At 28.8% G+C, this 19,600-nt stretch overlaps 1 protein-coding gene across 1 annotated transcript in view; it reads left to right on the top strand.

Annotated features, from left to right (window-relative positions):
- The first annotated feature begins 496 nt into the window (after nt 1-496).
- Nucleotides 497-19,600, top strand: part of LOC106682510 (protein Malvolio) — a 113,857-nt gene continuing 94,753 nt past the window's right edge. The window contains exon 1 of the mRNA XM_024359076.2: nt 497-659. The gene's annotated coding sequence lies outside the window, so the exon portion shown is untranslated. The remainder of the gene's footprint in view (nt 660-19,600) is intronic.

Here is a 19,600-nt window from a genome sequence, read left to right as displayed (position 1 = left end):
AGACGCATATCTGTTTTGGGTCAAATCTGCAACGAATGGGCTGTTAAGGTCTTTGTGAATGAGTTTATTTGTGACGTAATAAGGAGCAAAAATAAAATATAATAGAGAAACTATAATTACTGGGTATTCAGAAAACCTTGTTTGTAATTGGATTTAAATTTCTTTGATTGATAGACACCTAAAAATAAATTATTAACGGTTAACTGTTCTTTTCTATCTATTTCTTAAATTATTCTATCGATTAATTAAAAAAAAGTTATTAATTATATTATATGTTACATAAAATAATATCTTACTTACTAGTATGATATATCTAAAGGTTGTAAAATATTAAACCATTATCACATATTTCTTTTCTTTTTTTATGGTGCATTTTTAATGTTATCTTATCACAGCTAATCCCAAACTAAATCCGAATTCGGGATTTTCCGCATCGGGAGAGGTACCGCACTAACCTTTCAGTATGCTTGGCGTTAGTCACCGGGCTACGTCAGACGGTCTCCTGTTGACCACAGAAGTGCGTGGAGGGGAATGTTGCTGTGGCCTCAAGCCTGTGGTAGTATTTGTGCGATCGGTTAACACTTCGTTCTCGGACGTGGTCAGTGTTGTTCTGCGATCGTCGGCAGTGTGAACACGAGATCTGAGGAGTAAATCACAAGGTAGACGAGCTCCATAAATTATATTTGCTTGTGCTGAATTGTTTAAAATCTCTATTTGTCCAAAAAAAAAATACGAATTTTTAAAAAATATCTTAGTTGTTCAACAAGCATTTTAAAAATTTATTGCATACTGGAACTCATTTGAATTCAAAAAATATGTTTTATATTTTAGACTCAATACAAGCTTACTGATTATAATTACTACATATAATGCACTAATTAAAAAAAAAACAGAAGTAATTTTATATCTATGGCATAATACAAAAACAATGTCTAAAATTCAAATTTAAAAAAACGAATCTTAAAATCTCAAATTCGAGAATTTCAGAAACCAGCATGAAGTGGTGGTATAAATAAACTATAATTACAGGGTATTAAAGAAAAACTTGTTTGTATTTGGATGTAAATTATTTTGCTTGATAGACATCTGAAAAATGGACATTGATTTTTGCTGTTTAGCCACATATTAGTATTTTATATATATACATTATTCTTGTATTAAAAACTAATTATTTAAGAATCATACAGACAATTTCTAACAACAATTTTCGGTTATTAAGAGAAAGAAAGTATATTAATTATGCATTCAGTGTTGTGATTTTATTATTATTTAAAAAAAAATTGAAACCAGACTAATAAATCTCAAGTATCTAATATTGTTGTTATGGGTCAAAATACACATTTTTTGTTTTTCTAAAATTAGAAAAAAAAAAAGGAAATAAGGGATTTATTTTTAGTTTCACTTATTTAAGGGACTTATGCTTAATTTTATTTTACAAATTTTTATTATTGGATTTGTTGATTAAATTTAATCTTAATTACTACTATTAGGTGGTGATGAAATAAATAAAAAATAAATTAATTTATCATGTTATTACAATAGCAATAAATAGTAACAGAACGTGCACTGGGAAACTGGAAGATGGCTCCTCTGGTTGGACAAGCTCTTACATAACAGATGCGGGAACTTAGTTTGATGCGGGAAATAGATATGTGATTCGTATGTTCTACTTCATAAGGAAAATTTTAATAACACCGATACCAGATCATATACAATGAATAAAATAGAAAATGGAGTTTATAATGCAAGTTTTATCTGTTATAATTCGGGCTCATTCATTAAATAAATATAGATTAAAATTAAATTATTCGTATGATAATTTATATTGCTATGTCCCTACAGTGTTTGGTAAAAATGGAAAAAATAAATAGTTTAGATAGTAAAAGAAATATTCTTAACACTTAAGTTTAATTAACTTCTTACTGAGTTGGAAAAGAAAAAAAGTATTTTACCTCTAAAAAAAATATACAGTAAATATGGGATATGAATAACATCCTATTAAGAGAAGTGAAGAGCGACTAAAAATTGATTTTTATAAAAAAAATAATTTAGACTTTTTAGTGACTTATTTATTATTATTATTACATATATTACATCCTTCCTATCTTCAATATTTGCATTAATGCATGAAAAGAAAAAAAAAATTTGCCTTCAGAATTCGAAATTTCCACTAGCATTGTAAGTTTTCAAAACTTGCAATTTTGGTTCAAATTTGGTTCTGTGTCTGTCTGCAGCAGAAGCAGCCTATCTGTGGTCAAATCCATGTAACAGAGATTACCACATCAAATACCGTTAATCCGACATTTTTTAAAAATTTGCTCATTGAGATTGTTTATGTTGGTACATAGATAATACCATATCCATTTTATCAAATTCCATTCCCCATTTTCACTTATGTACGCGCAGAATTATTTTTCTCGACAGGTATATATTTTAATACAGCTCTTATATTGAGAATTTATTTTCAAGTTTATTAAAGCATATGAATAATAAAATTTATTCTCAAACTTCCAAAATAGGTAATTGGTGAGGAATCTTTGCCGACTTGTATACTTAGCAGGGATTTTCTTTTTTTTCTTTTTTTTTTAGTTTCTTCTATTAGTTTTAATTCATCCTTGTCAATCAAATGATTGACTACTCTGTAAAAAAATTCTGTACTCAGAAGTTTCAAAATTTTCTGATGAATTTCGAAACTGGAAAATTCAAATAATATGATATGTCCATCATTAACAATTGTTATAGGCCACTTTCTGACATTTAAAGTCTGTACCTATGAACAAATAAAGGAAAGGTAAGGAAGTACTGTTTCTAGGTGTACAAGGTTTGGATTTGGATATGGATAGGATCACTCTCAGCTTTCTTGTTTTTCTTCATTTGAGAATAATCATTGTAATTGTAAGTTTGTAGTTACAACTTTATAAAATGTAATTGCAACTTTGTCACTCTGTAATTGTTACTTTGTGAATTTGTCAATTGTAATCTAGTAACTTTGAAATTCCAGTGTAAATGACCATAGTGTTCGAAACACTTAAAATAAAATAAATAAGAATACTCACTTTAAAGAGTTTAAGTGTACCCAAGCAGGATCTTCCGATTCAGAGTCGATGAACGACTGATACAATATAATAAATAATAATCTGCAATGGCTGGACTCGAACCCAAGCCTCAAGATAAAGCACAGTGCCTTGCTCAACGACCAACCCCAGTCTATGTTTAATACTTAAATAAATAGTAAATGACTTTGACGTTTTGTATACCCACTTCGTTGATTTGTTGAACATATCAAAATCAGTTCTTTTGATCTTTAGCTTGAAAATTTTTGGGTTTTTTAATAAATTTGTTCAATTCTTAATTAAAATATTGACTATGCTTAATATATTCAAAATTTCAAACGATTTGAGCTTATTTTAAACGTTTCATCCAAATACTGAGGTCACAATTTAAAATCCATCAATTCCTCTGACCTGTGTTTGACAATCTCCATACCTTATAGAACACTTGATGTAAATAGTTAAAGCACGATTTAATGTTCAAATATTTGTTTTAAAAATGTTTATTTTACGAACAAATATTTGCGCATAATCATTCATTACTGAATAATTAAATTTTTCGGAATCTAGTTTTTTTCTATATGTATTTTTAAAGGTAGTAAAAATATATGTAGAAAGAACAATCGTCATTTTTAAAAAAAATAGAGCAATATGTTTAAATGCAATGAAAAAAATGTATAATTTTTCTAATTTATAAATTTGTTTACTTATTGTTTTGTAACTAAGTACATAAGTGTTCTATAAGATATGGAACTTAACAAAAATAGTTAAACAGGAAGTATAGATAGTTTCCAAACATATTTACCAATTTTCACATTTTAGATTCGTATTTTTTATAGATCGAAATATGTGTTCCTGAGGTCTCTCAGCTTATTTCTGTCTTGCTTGAAATATTTACTTACACATAAACTGAGAGTATGTTTTGTCCTCTGAGTTTGTCGTGGATTTAATCTAAATGCGATGGTGTCCTATTTGCACGTCCTTGAGCAGGGATCAATTTCTGAAGTACCAGAGCGATAAAGCAAACCAATCTAAGTGCAGTTTAGAGCTCCATAGTCTAGTCTAGGGTTTTTCATGTAGGATACAAGAAAAATGTTTGTATAGCGAGTTTTGCAATGGGTTTTAAATTGCGATCCCAATATTTAGACAAAACAGTTAAAACAATCTATAATAATTCTAAATATTAAATATACTCAATAAGATTAAGTGAAAAGAGAACAAATTCATTGAAAAGCTCGAAAATTCAAGAAAATATTAAAAGAACTGATTTTTAATTCAAAATAAATAAATTAGTAAACATATGCTCTACCAAGCAAGGAAGTCCTAATAGGGTTGGTCATTGAGTAAGGTGTGCATAAATTGAAACAGTAAACTGTTATCTTCCAGGCTTGGGTTCAAGTCCAGCCTTTGTAAATAATTATTTATTGTCTTGTATCAGCTGTGGATCGTACCTAAATTGGAAAATTCTCCTAGGGTACACCTAGCCTCTATTAAATGAGTATACCTAATTGAGGAAAACCCGAAAGGCTAAGAGTGACCAACCAAATCACTAACCAAATACCTAACCAAATCATCTCCTATCACGATTAAAAAAAGTACTTCCTTACGTTCCTAGCTTACTGAACGCAAGACCTTTCATTTGTTTATAGGTACAAGTTTTAATTGTCAGAAATTGGACTATACGCAAGAATAAAATATAGTGTAGCAAATTGGTTAAAAAAGGCTTCGTTTAAAGCATTTTATTGAGAAAACGATGGGTTTCCTCCCATTTGTCGATGTTTTTTAAAAATAATATTAATAGTTCATTTGACATTTTTTTAATGAGGAAAATAACTATAGGATAAAATTGGATGCGGGACAATTTGACTAACGATGACATTTTAATATCAGTGAAGCTCTTTGTGTGCAGAGGTAGTGGTTACGCAACACGCGGACTGTGCATGGGGTCGGACGGAAATTCCATTCTGGAAGAAACCTCACGCACACTTCCATTGATTTAATAAACCTGTTGAGATTTCTATTTATTTATTTAGCGTTTAAGAACTGCTTGTAACTTGTATTGACAATCAGTCAGTAGTTATCAGCTGCCTTTGTAACTTGTATTGACAATCAGTCAGTAGTTATCAGTTGCCTGTGTAAATATTGTTGGTCTTAGTCGACTCTTTGAAAGCTGTTTGCGACGTCTCTATGGAAATAATATATTTTTTCCGATTATTCAACCAAGGTATAGAATAAGGAACAAAACGATTAGTGAAATTATGTTTTATGATCTACATCAACAATTTTTTTATGTCGTAACAAAAACTCAAGGGGCTCTTTATAAGACAGTAATATGCAGTGCCTTGTGCAACTTACAACTTGATGTATGACTCGAAGAGCACGAATTAGTTTTATATAAGGGAGATTATCTTCATTATATCAACTACACACGATTTTGCAGTCTAGTTTTATTCACACAAAATCATGTTTTACTCATTTTGGGCAAAATTACACGATTTTCATTTTTGCTTAATGCTTTACACACAGTTCTAAATTTCATTTAATACTTGTACTAAATTTTTCATATTATATATGCAATAATTTATTTATTTTTATTTCATTTTATTATTTTTTACCTTATTGTTTAGAATTAGCTAAAATTGAGGGATGGGAATGCATTGATTAACATATGGATTCGAGTCGAATTCAATCTAACAAAAAAAGGATAAATAAACACAAGTGATGAAAATTCTTGTAATATTAACCAGAGGTTTCAGGAAACTGTGAAAATGTCTCTCAAGAATAAGCTTGTTATTGTTTTAACTTGGATGTCCTTTCCGTTTTTAATCCTTCATTCTTCCATATGAATGTTTTATAGCATTTTTTTAAAAACGTACAATGAGGTAGTTTTAAGAAGTTGAAATTTTAATTCCTTACTTTATAATACGTACATAAATTAATTGAATACAATTAGTTTCCTCATAGCTCTTCAATTATGGACAAAATATTAGTTTTTTATGTACGTTTTCATAAATGTAGAGAATATTTAGCGAGTTTCAAACAAGGTTAGGTAAGCATTTCATGTATTATTTTTAGAAATTCAACAATAAAGTTAATTATTGCAGTATTTGGGTGTTTAATACACGTTTTGAATTTTTTAATGCACGATTTAGTGCATTTTGGGTTTTTACTGCATAAAAATCCGATCTATAGTTATAGTTCTTGCAATCAATCATTGATAAAATTTATTAGGGACATAAAAAAAACATGGTAGTTGCTAACTCTCCATTATAAAGGTTGGAGGAATTTCTTTTTTCCTAAGGCTCAAATAATGGCTTATCAATAAAAATTTAAATTTCATTGAGAGTGGGATTTTAATAAGTAAACTGCATCTTATGTTAACAGGCTTTAAGTAAGCATGAGTTAGAGATTTTTTCCGAGTAGTCTCAAGGTGAACAATTTTTTTTTTCAATTTAAATGTTTAACATTTATTGATTCTTTTCTCAGCTTCTTGAAACCCGATCTGTTAAATAGCTTTTTATAATTAATTTCACATCTGTGATGCTTAAATTAACGAATTAATCAACAGTTTAACGATATAAAAGAATCCTTTTCGATAATACGGAGTGTATTTAACGGTTTGTTTTATCACCAGTTTTGACTCGTGGCCGCATGCGTAGTACGGTTTTTCCATTCTATAACCTGTATCGAGAATGCACTTGCCAATTCGATCATACATAATCAATACTCGTGTTAGAACAACCCTTATGAATATTACACTATGGCATAATCAGGCTACTTCTTACTATATTAGGTGATCTAAGATGAAATATTAGTTATTTATGGAGAGCTAGTTTAACAATAACGTTGTTATGTGCCACCAATCTTACCTCCCTACCTCAATCCATAGGGAATTAGATTTTAAATGATTCCATAAATATCTCCATAAGTGTACTAACCCATAAGTTCTTAAATTCTAACTGGATATTTGAAATAATATCACCATGTTTGGTGATATTGATACAATTCCATCTAAAATGAATTTTCTATAAGTTAGTAAGCAATTATTTTGAAACATATTGCATAGACAGTTATAAAATCAAAGGTAAACGAGTAAACTGAATAATGTTCACTTCACGCAATTTCTTAGGTACGACTTTTGGTTTAGTTTCATCAATTTTCCAACGATATGACCAAATTTTCGAAGCCAGTGTTCGTTCGAAGAGATGATGGGGTTAGGAGGCCAAAAAACATTAGACACCTTCAACAATAAGCGTATCTAGAATTTTTGTCCCGTTTTTGTTTCTTTGTACCTGTTTTTTTTTTTCCATCAAAAAATGTTTCTATAGTTGGTTACTGATACAAACATGGACTTATTCGTTTATAATGATTTCATCGCCTAACCAACTATTTTATTTATTAATTTCTTTTTTTAAGATATAGGGGTCTCTATAAAAATGCAGCAGTTATAAAATATTGTAAAATATAATACTATTATAACTGCTCATTTATTTAGTAAGTTCCTTTGATTGGAAGTTTAAGTGAAATATTGAATTGGCTAGGGTATGTATTAGATAGAGTGTTAGTGTTCAAAATAGTTGGCAGTCGAATGTAAACATATTTTATTTTTTACATTGATTCACTTCCGATTCTTTTTATGTATAACACTGTGATTGCAGTATACCTCACTTAAGAAAATATGTTTGCTGAAAAAAAAAAAAATACAAGGCACGATATAGCAAAACGATGATGGAAAAAAAATGCTGTAGTTATCTAGCATTTTTGACCTTCCAAGCTCAACATTTCTTCCAAATTAAACTATTTCGGTAAACCGTTGAAAACCTAATGAAATGAAGGAACTTGAATTAAGTATGAATTATCTTGAAAAGTCATCACGTGAGATACATCTGATTATTTCTTGTTTATTTTTGTTTCCGCTGTTTTGATCCTCGAACGTAAAAATTGCTTTTTTTTTTTCACGGCAATTTCGACATAGATTACAGAACTGATAAAATCCTGGGAAACATTTTATATTGGAATTAATAAATGGTTCAGCCATAAAGGAATAACCAGGCCATATATTAAAATAACTCGTGTTAATCCTAGACCCGCAATGTTTTAAATGCAAAGATCACAAAGAGTTTATTGAGGGTACTATTTACAGCTTCGAAAGATCGAATTTTTTTTTAAACTAATCTATGTCAAAAGATAAAAAAAAAAAAAAAAAAAAAAAAAAAAAAAAAATTTATGGATAGGTAGATCATAAATAGCCTCGAGTGGTAACTGAAGATTTCTGGGGAAATTTTGAAGTGGAACTCATCAAAAGTGTCCAATTGCAATAGTCGAAGATTAAAATTAATGCTTATTAAGATATGAGTACTTATTTTTTTATTTTATTTTTTTTTCAATTTTTTCAAATAACTGTATATCGTAAAGTGGATAATTGTTAATTATATTTAAAAACTTGAACGATTGATTGATGATTCAGTTTAAAACTTAAAGACAATCATAAATTAATTGTTTTTCTCCACCTTTTCATTGAAATGTTGTTTTCCGATCCTACAGTCGTATTTTATCACTTTTTAGTACGAGATATCAACATCCTTCTATGTCATCTTGCAAGATATCATTTCCTCTATAAGTGATAGATTTGATACTTTTTGAAAGCGAGAGCTTATTCAGTGACGACAGTTATGATTGCAAATTTCTTGCAGTTTTAGTTGATAATTTATTTCTACATAGCGTTATGAGTCTCCATAGCTAAAAACTTTAGTATAAATTATGATTTATGTTTTTCAGAGTTATTATCTGTGGCTTTGTATATTAATTGGAAAATTAGGTAAATAATTCTGTACTTGAATTTGGAGCTTGTAGTCATGCAAGGATGTGAAGTGGTCAGCATTCAAGTTCAATTATCCCCACTATATTTACTCAGTTTATAGAGGCTAGCTGTGCCCCAGAAAGATCTCTCGAAGCCAGAGTCGATCGTAGGCAGTTATAAAAGAATAAGTAAACGATCTACTTCATGTAAGTGCTTTAAACCCTTACGGCTTCATTCATTGCTTTTTGTCATCCTTGGTTATCTTTTCATTTTTACTTTTACTTAGCTATTTATAGAATATATACTAAGAAGTAATATTATAATCGTAAAAGATTTTGAATTCGAGTTTTCAGTGGAAAAATTCTTTTTTAAGTCCCTTAACTCAAATAATTCGTCTCGCAAAATGGTCAATGAGTATGTGAATAATCTAGCTCAAAAAGAAAGTGTCGTACGGAACTTAAATCACATATTTTGAGCATGAGATGACTTGGATGCTACAGAAAATGTTTCGTTAAAAACTAGAAAGTATTACTTTTTTTTTTTTTTATTTTCTTAAAAACAGGTAAGACGATTTTGATTAAACTCGGTTTATCACTCTGCAATTAAATAGTCTTTTATATCAGGTTTTAACCTCATTAAAATAGCTTGCCAGGACTTTAATGGTGAATTGTCATAATGGCTTCTTTTTTTTCTTCATAATGGCTTATATTTTTTCAGGTTGAAAATCCATTTTGGAAATAGTAGTAATATAGACGTATTATGTACAGTAAGATCTTAAAAATCTTAGAAAAAGTAATAAGTAACATACAAAGTCATAGAACGGTATGGAAAATAACAAAAACGTATAAATAAAAAATCTGTTCCAACATAAGTTTGGACGTTAAACTGGTGGGTGTATGCGCTGTGCGTTTTTCCGTTTAGCCAGTCTGATTAATGCTTTAATTTCACAATAGTTATTAAATAGTTAATAGTTTTAATTTTTAGTGTTTTCAGTATTGATTCTATAACTCTAAAAAAAATTAATGTTGAATAAATGATTAAGAATAGATTGTAAATGTTAATGAGTTGTTATTATACTTATTATGTTTTTAAAATTATATAAACTTTGTTATATTTATTTTCAGGAATCCATTTACACCCTTTATCAACTATAACATCTGAACAACGTTTTGGGCTCCTCTGCCTACTAACAAATAAATATTTTTCCAATTAACATTTTTAGTTAAGGTAAGATAAAAAACAAGAACAATTACTATGAAATTTTGGCTCAAACTCGAGAAGGGCCACCCGTAGCTCAGTGGTGAAGACGCAGTCTTTTGCCAATTTGATGTCTATTGGTGGTGCCGGTTCGAATCCAGCCTGGGGTGTTGACTTTTTTCATTGAGTGGCGGTCCCACAAAATGAAAAACCTTTTTCTACCTATTTTATAGGACTCCAGCCGGGAGTCTTGGCCGAAAAAAAAAAAAACTCGAGAAACATTTTAGATCTGTAAATTGTCATAAATTAGGGAAACGAATGTATATATATTTTAAATATTGAATTTTTTCACGTACATGTGTAAATAATTTACACTATTTAATAATAAATATTTTTTTTTTAAGTTGTAATATAAACTTTGTTGATTGTGAATATATATATTAATTGTAAAACTGTTGATTGGAAATATTTTGATTTGTAGAACTTGATAATGGGCACAGTGGAGTCCAAAACGTTTTTCAAATGTTAAAAGAATAAAGAATTGATGAAGGGTGTAAATGGATTTAACAAATAATCCCTTTGGAACTTAGTTGTACGAGTACAACTAATTATTTGTATTATATTTATATTTCTGGCATAGAAATATATGCTCTAAGATGAACGAGGATTAATATGACCAAAATTAGTGCATTTCTACGAGAGTTGGGCAGAAATTAGCTCAATATAGTTAGAGTAAGAAATTAGCTCAATATAGTTAGAGTAAGAAATTAGCTAAATATAATTGAAACTAATAGCTAAAATTGCCATGGATGCGATATTTATTTATCAATGATTCATTCATAAATAAGGGTCGTATCCATGGCAATTTGAGCTATTAGTTTCAACTATATTTAGCTAATTTCTTACTCTAACTATATTGAGCTAATTTCTGCCCAACTCTCGTAGAAATGCTAATTTTTGCCCATCTCTGGTTTCTGCGCCGTCCTTTTAGCTACTCAGTTATTGTCATAGTGCTATGTGAACTACCATAGTTGCTTGGACGAATCACATAAAATTCTCAGGATATTTAGCCCTCTATTATTCAAGACATATAACAATTGCACAAGATACATATTTATGATCAGTTAAAGCTTTTATAATCTGCTTTGCGGATTTATTTATCATCGAGATTACATATTATTAAATTACAAGGATCGTTTACATAAAAATATTTTTTTAAAAGATATAGGGACCAAAATAATACATGACAAATTATTTAGGAAGTGGTGAAGATGATGTTGTTACATCATCGTATATGGAGGAAGGAAACGTTCTTCTATCCCTGTGCGTGAATCTTTTGATGATTCGGAGATGAAATAATTCTCTTTACTACACACCATTTTGACAATATTATTTTTAATAATATTCCTTTCATTCCATCATGTCAATAAATAAATAATTTTCTTTGGAGATCTTTATTTAACATGTAAATAGCACTCACGCTTTCCGGACACCTCGTTTATTTCACTGTTTTCGTGCGATACTTCAATTGAAAACCTTTAAATTTTGTGAAATTCGGAATGATTTGTAACATTATTTGGTTCGAGCTGGTAGTTATTTTTTTTAAAGCTATCCAAAATCCTCAATGATCCTTACTTTGTCACAAATAAAATCATCCATAAAGAGTTTAATGTTCTGTATGTAACCGATCTAGCCCGAACCAGATATCAATCAAAACTCGGTAGCCACCCAAACCTACTAGTTTTTAACCATCCTCTCTCTTCTATTCGTGAAAATCCTCCGGGGCACCTGAAAAGAAGATGGCTTCGAGACCTTCTAATGTAGAAATATTATTAGAGTGCTAACAGCGTCTGCATATCTCCATTATGACTTTACATCAAATTCACTAGTTGTATTTTTATGTAAGTACAGTTGAAAATATAAATAAATAAATAAAATAAATGTTATCCGGATTATTATGTTTCTGATCATTTTGAAAAATATATAATTTCAAAAAATTGTTTTCGTTAAAGATTTTTTATTATAGAAATACGTATTTTAAAAATTTAATTTGTAGAAAGACTGAAAATGACCTTTTTCCATTTTTTTCATATGCTTTGTGCTTTGTTTGTACCAGGCGGGGTAAAATCAACTAGTTTTTGCTATAAGTGATTGTTCAGTCAAATTATTTGTGAAATTCGACATGATTTTTAAAATTATTTGGTTCGAGCTAATAGTTAATTATTGTTTCTTTAAAGTTTTTTTATATTTTTACCAGCTCGAAAAATATATAATTTCGATTTGTTTTCGTTAAAGATTTTTTCCGTATAGAAATACGTATTTTAAAAATTTAATTTGTAGAAAGACTCAAAATGACTTTTTTCCATTTGTTCCATATTAATTGTGCTGTGGCCCCAAATATTTTTGCAGATTCATCAGCAATTATTCAAATAGGTACCAGCCGAGGATGAAATCATCTAGTTTCTGCTATTATTACTAAGTTATTGTTTAGTAAAATTATACAAGCAAAAGGTCATGCAACTTATCCCATATGCAATGAGGATCTAATTAAATTATTATAAAGCAAATTTGCAGCTCTCAACTTCTATTTACATTAACAATCATACTAAAGAAAAAAAAAAGAACATCAATAATTATTTTTTGCGAAAATAACCTTAAACCAGAATCAAATAACATTCATTAAATAATAAAGATAAAATATTTATTAATATAAATGTTGTTAAAGATTAAAAAAAATAAATAAAAAAAGTATATAAATAGAAATAAACACATCACAATACATATCAAAAAGTGGAGAAAGTTTCTTTCCAGTCGTTCTTTAAATTTAATGTAAAATGTATTTTTTATCAGTATACAGGAGTCGAGCTGATTCATTGTCTTGAAATTGCATAGTTATAATAAAAAATTGCAGTTTAAGGCTTTTAAGCCTGTTGCGAAGGTTTTTCGAAGCTATAAATTTAATTGAATGAGTTACATGACCTTTTGCTCGTTCGAATTTGACTGTACAATATCTTTTAGCAGGAACTAGTACATTTTACCATTCGGCACGTACTTATTTCAACCATTATTCTGGAATTTCTAATAATTATGAGAAAAAGTGGAGAAAGTTCAATTTCAGTCTCTCGACAAATTGAATTTAAAAATAAGAATTTTTACATAAACAACAACATTATATGAAAGAATATTTAACGAAAAACAAATTTTTCGTTTATCATCTCTACAGTAAAGATAACTGTTTCATCTCTGGATTACTAAAAGATCTGCGCATTGATTTTGTAATTTTAGAAGCTAAGGAACCATTATTTCTATGTCTAGGCCCGAAAAAAATACCACCAGGACCAGTAGAAAAAAGTTACTAATAAAAAATAAAATAAAATATATGTATAAACAACTTCAATATGATGAAAAGTTAATTTAATGAGTATTTTTAATTAGACAGTTAAATCATTTTACACTTTTATCAAAAATTTTGTTTTTAATGATACGAATTTCTCACAAATCTATCAAACATGCCTTAAATAAAATTATTGATATAAGTCATAAGAATATTACAAAAGTCTAGATTAAACGAAGAATTTTCTATCGGAAATCGTTATATCCACTTTTTTAAATACATTTTTATTTATTGATATATTCAGTATAACATTCAAATGTGGTCAATTCAGAGTAACCATAGTGATCTCCACTGATTATTTGCATTGAAAAATATTTGAATGATTGTTTATGTATTTTTCTATAATTTCATTTACTCATGATAGGATTGAGATGGGTCTGTGATTGTCTAAATGGCTTTACTGCTTTTTTTTTGTGTGATAATTATTTTTCTAGTATGCCAGGGTATATTCCTGATTTAATTGTAGAATTTATCAAGTGCTATAATTTAGTAGCTAGTAAATGAATTGGGAGATTTAAATGAATAACTAAATCACGGTTTCTTATACCATCAAATCCAGTAGATTTTTTTAAAATTAAGAAATAAAATAATTTGTTTTACATCTAACTTTTAGCCGATTTTATTATAAAACTGTTGTGAGAGCATCTAATATAGTTTTTTTCCCCGTACCCTTTATAAAAGTATAATATCATTATTACTACATACATAAACCAAGAAATATAATATGTATACTTTTGTGCGTCTTACTACTTGAATTGCCTTGTGGCATTATAGGGTGTTCATACAGGGTCCAGTTAAGATACAACCTTAGACTAGTAGTACAAGAGCCAGGTTATTTCACCCCAATTTTTGATTACTTAATTGAAAACTATGTATAGTTACTAGTCAAAATTGATGAGTCTGCCAAGTATAGTTAGCTTCTCATAAATTTGGAAAATGAAAATTTGTCCGAACAACTATAAATCAATTTATTTTAGCAAATATTAAAAGGTACGTACGAGGGTAAAGGTCATAAACTACTTTATAGTACATTAAGCTAGTATTAATTTGATTGCCAATAGACATCTGTACGTCACGTAGTTCCCGAGATATAGATTTCTGAAAATAGATTAACTATTTCAGATATTTCAGTACATTTTTATGAAATGTTGCTTTTTAAAAAGCTATATCTCAAGAACTGTTGGACGTAAATAGCTCCATTAGGGCTAATATTTCAGCAAATTTACTCTTCTTTAAATAATGTTCTTTTAGATTTACTAGTGTTGTTAGTAGTTTTAAGAAATAGAGCTCCGAATGAAAAATCAATGTTTTTTTAAGGTTTTAAAACAGCCGCCATTTTTTATTCCCTCTACCTATACTTGGCAAACTCATCTGTTTTGACTAGTAATTATTCCTAGTTTTCATTAAAGTAATCAAAAATTAGGGTGAGATAACTGCATTTGTTTGTTCCCGGCTTTTGTACTATAGCGTTAGGCTATGGCTAACCTAATGTAGATAGGTTATTTTGTTTTGTAAATGTCGATTGGTAAAACATATTTGACGAGATGAAATTTAAATTTTGAGATAAATGAATAAGTTTTGGTTGTAAAATTTTAATTTGCTAAACATCCCTTTTGTTTTGAATAGCCTATCTTGTAACCCCTATCTTGTCGCTTGACCCTTTCAGGAATTTTAAATGTGGTATAAAATTTGACTGTACCTTGCTCTATGTTCTCACTTGAACATATTTTCCTTGTATTATTTCTACGGTCAACTACCTCAACACTAATAGATAATATTGATCGATGATGATTGATTCGACTATTTTACTAAGCAAAAACAGCAAAACGTGAAGTGTTTATTGATGATCAATAATGCACCTAGAATATCGACTAAAAATAAGAAGTCTTAGCACTCCACAAAACTGGATATTCTACGTTTACGTCTAATTCGATGACCGAAATAAACAAAAAAAATTCCTTGGCAGCAATAATTTTTTCCAAGACTACTGAATCGATTTTTTTTAGTTTGACGCCAAGTCACTAGTTACTCAAGGATTATTTTCAGAGCTAAAAAACTATCATCTATCATTTTATTTCAAATGGGGATTAGATGTCAAATACGCCCTCCTCTCCCAGTTGAACAGTGTAACGTATCAAAGAATGGTTATTTTGAGCCATGCATGGAATCTTAACAATTTAACTTACCCTTAAGTTCTATATAGTTCAAAACTGTAATATGAAATGGAGATTAGAGGTTTTATACGTCCATATCGCTATCCTAGTTCAACAGTGTTACTTCACAAAACATGGTTATTTTGAGATATACATGTTAACATACATCTTAACATTACAGTTCTAAAGTTCGAAACTGCAATATCTCCAATTGTTTATTACTTAGATTTTATGAGATATGTTTTACTATGATTTGATATGATACTATGATGATCGGTGTTTTTCAGTACAGATTTTACCCTCATAACTAAGATTACATGCAAATCTCAAAATAACCACTTTTTAAGATTTTACACTGAACTGGGACAGAGATAAAGGATACGAAGATAAAGGAAAACAACAGTTTTAAAATCATAGTAACAAAGTCTAATATAAATATAATTTTTAATTTTATTTCAGATTTTCTAATGTATCATACAAACTATTTTTTATTTTATTTAATAATAATACAAGCTGCCAAAATCAGGAGCAGTAAGTATAAGAGTTGTATGTTTTCAGACATACAATATATACATTCTAAAAAGAAGAAAAAAATAAATATAAGAAATTAATTTAAGGTTAAAAATAAATAAATTCAAAATAATTAAATGACACATTCCTACATCGTTCGAAAATTCAGCTGTGTCCCAAAGTTCAAGGTCCAGACTGAATTCATTATGGCTTTGTAGATCAGTAGTTTGATTTCGATTGTGAGGTTAAGGTTTCTGTACAAAACAATCTTGAAGTAACAAAACAGAAATCTGTAATTTGTTTAAAACATTCCACACTGTTGATTTCATGTAATTGTGTTGTTATAGTTTTCCCGAAATAATATTATGAATTTCATTTTATGTTGAATTAGTACTGATTAACGTCCTAAAATCTTTGAAAGTACAAAAGGGGTTATCTACAAGCAACCAACCGATTATAACCAGAGGTGGGAGAGAGGTAAAGTTTTATTACGGGGGAACTCCACGAAATAAAAGCCTTTCCACTCTGGGACTTTCTTTGTGACGAATAAAGCTTATTACTGCTCCTATGCTCACATGTATCGTACAAAAAATATTTTATAAGTTTTTGGGATGATCAAGTAATACATTGAACTTCAAATCGGCCCTAACCGATTTTTTATTTAAAGCTAGCTGTGTTTGAAATTTCACAGACAGAGGAAATTTTTTTTTGTTATGTGATAAATAAAGCGAAACGTACTCGATACGAAACATCAATCTCTCCCAGCGATAAGATAAGGTAGAAAAGCTTTAGGTTCTAATTTCGCTCATTTTGAGATCAAGGAATTCTTATCCGTTATCTTTGTTTGTTTTCAATCAACACATAATTAATGAATTTATTTGGCCTCTTAAACGAATGATTTCGCTTGGTAGAACACCGCCTGAAATACCCAGATTGATTCAAAGCTGAATTTAAAAATTTTAAAGGTCAATTGTTAATTTGTGTTGATACAATCCATTTATAAACTACGACAAAAATTATTTTCATTGTCTAATTCTTAATTATTTTAGAGATGATAACATGTATCTACATTTTTTCCTTACTGGACTTCAAATGAAATGCGTTACATGAAAATAAAATAAAGTGCCTATTGGAAACAAATGATCAGATTCAAATCCCATTATATTTCATGAAATGCTTTCATTTCTTTAATAAATTCCCTCTCCCCCCAAAAAAACTAAGGCAATTAAAAAAAAAGATTGGGGTCATCAATATAGTTATTTGTTTTACTTCAAAAAATAATGACACATATTTTGGCGTTGCAATGGACCTTAGGAGAAGAAAATACAATACAAGTAAAAATTGTGAGAGAGTATACATTGGCGAAACATAAAAAAAAAAAACTGGAAACCAAAATCAAGCAACATGCAACCATTTGTAGAATTGTTTAAATATAAATTGCACGTCACTGGCCTACCACAGCGTAAAATTAAACCACAAATCCAACTTGAAAACCCTAAAATAATAGATATAGCACAAAACACAAAAAAGCAGAAGGTTTCTGGAAGCTATACATATAACCAAAAACATCAAAGGCAGTAAATTACAAAACTGACACTAAACACTTATATGCACACTACGCTGACATTATAAATAGACTAAACATATAAACATAAAAATCAGAGGAAATAACTGGGTTTAGAACAGTCAAATTATAAAAAATCATAAAGTTTAAAATAAACTAAACAATAAACAAGTGGGACCTATAAATAGGGAGGTAACCAGACAGCACATGAGATAAAGTCCAAAGAGGTAATACAAAATATATTGCAATGTTTGTGCTAAAGAGAGAGAAGAATGGACCAATAATGAATTAAAACAGTGTATTGCAATTTATTCAGCCACTGTAGATAATGAGATAATTTCCTTTGTGAAATTAAGAGTTTGACTAATTATGAGGTCAATATAATTATATGAATTACAAATACACATGGATGAGAATTGTTGTTATAGAGAATTAACATTTGTAGGTTTATTAAAGTACATGAATATGGAACAATAGTCCCAAAACGTTGTGCAACATTATAATAATTTAGAATAGAATATATTCAAATTTTGGAAGTTTTTAACCTCAAAAAATGTATTGAAACTGAAAATGACATTTCTTAAAATTGAAAAATTAAAGAATCGAAATCATATGCAATTTTCATATAAAAAGTCATAGGATTTTTTTTTTCCATTCATTGAAAGAGGAAAAATATGCTTGAGTTATTTTAATGAGCGTAGGATACCGATCAAAAAAACAAGTACAACAAAAAACACTTCAGGCAAAGTTGATGAAACAAAATTTTAAGTAAAAAAAGAAGATATTTGTTTTCAGGATTCCAAAAAAACTTTGAATTCCAGTTTTCAAGAAAATAAAAAGGTAACATTCCAATACAATAGTTGAGAGATTAGAGATTTGAAATTTAAATTAAAAAAAAAAAAGACAGTTTTTAGTATTCTTTTGTTTTTATTACATAATACAGTTCATGTAACATGTTGTTTATGACTATGTCTAAGGTGGTTTTAAGGAAGTACTGAACTCATACAATGGTTAATCAAAAGTTGTTGAGAGAAGAATATCGTGACACCTTTGTTGCTGAGATAGAGGAAGTGAAAAATCTAACTCTTTATTTTATGAAGTGTGTGTGTGTGACAGCTTACCCTATTATCTTATAATAGATAGAATACATTCTAGCTTAACCTAGAATGTATTCCATTTTATGGATTCTAATGTAAAAGTATTTGTAAGAGACGAAAGTAAAAAGCTTACCACTCCTTGGTGGCAGCGAAGGCCTAAATGGCAAATTTTTAAAAATTAATAATAATATCATTATATATTTAGGTTTTTCAGTAAATAACTCCTACTGTAATATTACTTGTAGCTAGGTAAATTAGTCGAATTTATAAGATTATATTTTTATGGGTTAAACATAGCAAATAATAGTTTAAAATGATAATCTTAACATCTCCCTAAGAGCAGCAGTTTGAACGATATTTACCGAAGTAATTTAATTTTTTTTTATAAAACTTGTCGTTTTTTGGAAATAATTGAAAAACTGTATCTAGGAAAATATTGAACGTAGAGAGTTCTATCAGGGCCTAATTTGAAGCTCGTTTAATACACCATGAAATAGGCTATAGTGATTAGTTTACCCAGAATTATAGTTTCCACGATGTTTGCCATTTCTAGTTTGTTTTTTCTTGAAAAAATATTAGTTTTGGAAAAACTTAATTTCAGAAATTATTGAACATATTGAATTATTGAAAATTATCTATATTAGGGCTTAAAGCTCGTTATAACGATATATATATATATATATATATATGCATCACATATAACCACTAAGTAGTTCATAATGATTATTTTCTATAGAATGATAGTTTTCATGATATTTGACAAAACAAATTCACGAAATGAATTTTTTTTATAAATATTTGTTTTGGAAAAACTTAATTTCAGAAATTATTGAAC

The sequence above is a fragment of the Halyomorpha halys genome, unplaced genomic scaffold (assembly GCF_000696795.3).
Source record: "Halyomorpha halys isolate HHAL.00 unplaced genomic scaffold, Hhal_1.1 Scaffold420.1, whole genome shotgun sequence".
NCBI classification, from domain to species: Eukaryota; Metazoa; Arthropoda; class Insecta; order Hemiptera; family Pentatomidae; genus Halyomorpha; species Halyomorpha halys.
The sequence above is the reverse complement of the archived record's forward strand: the minus strand, read 5'-3'. Positions and strand labels throughout refer to the sequence as shown.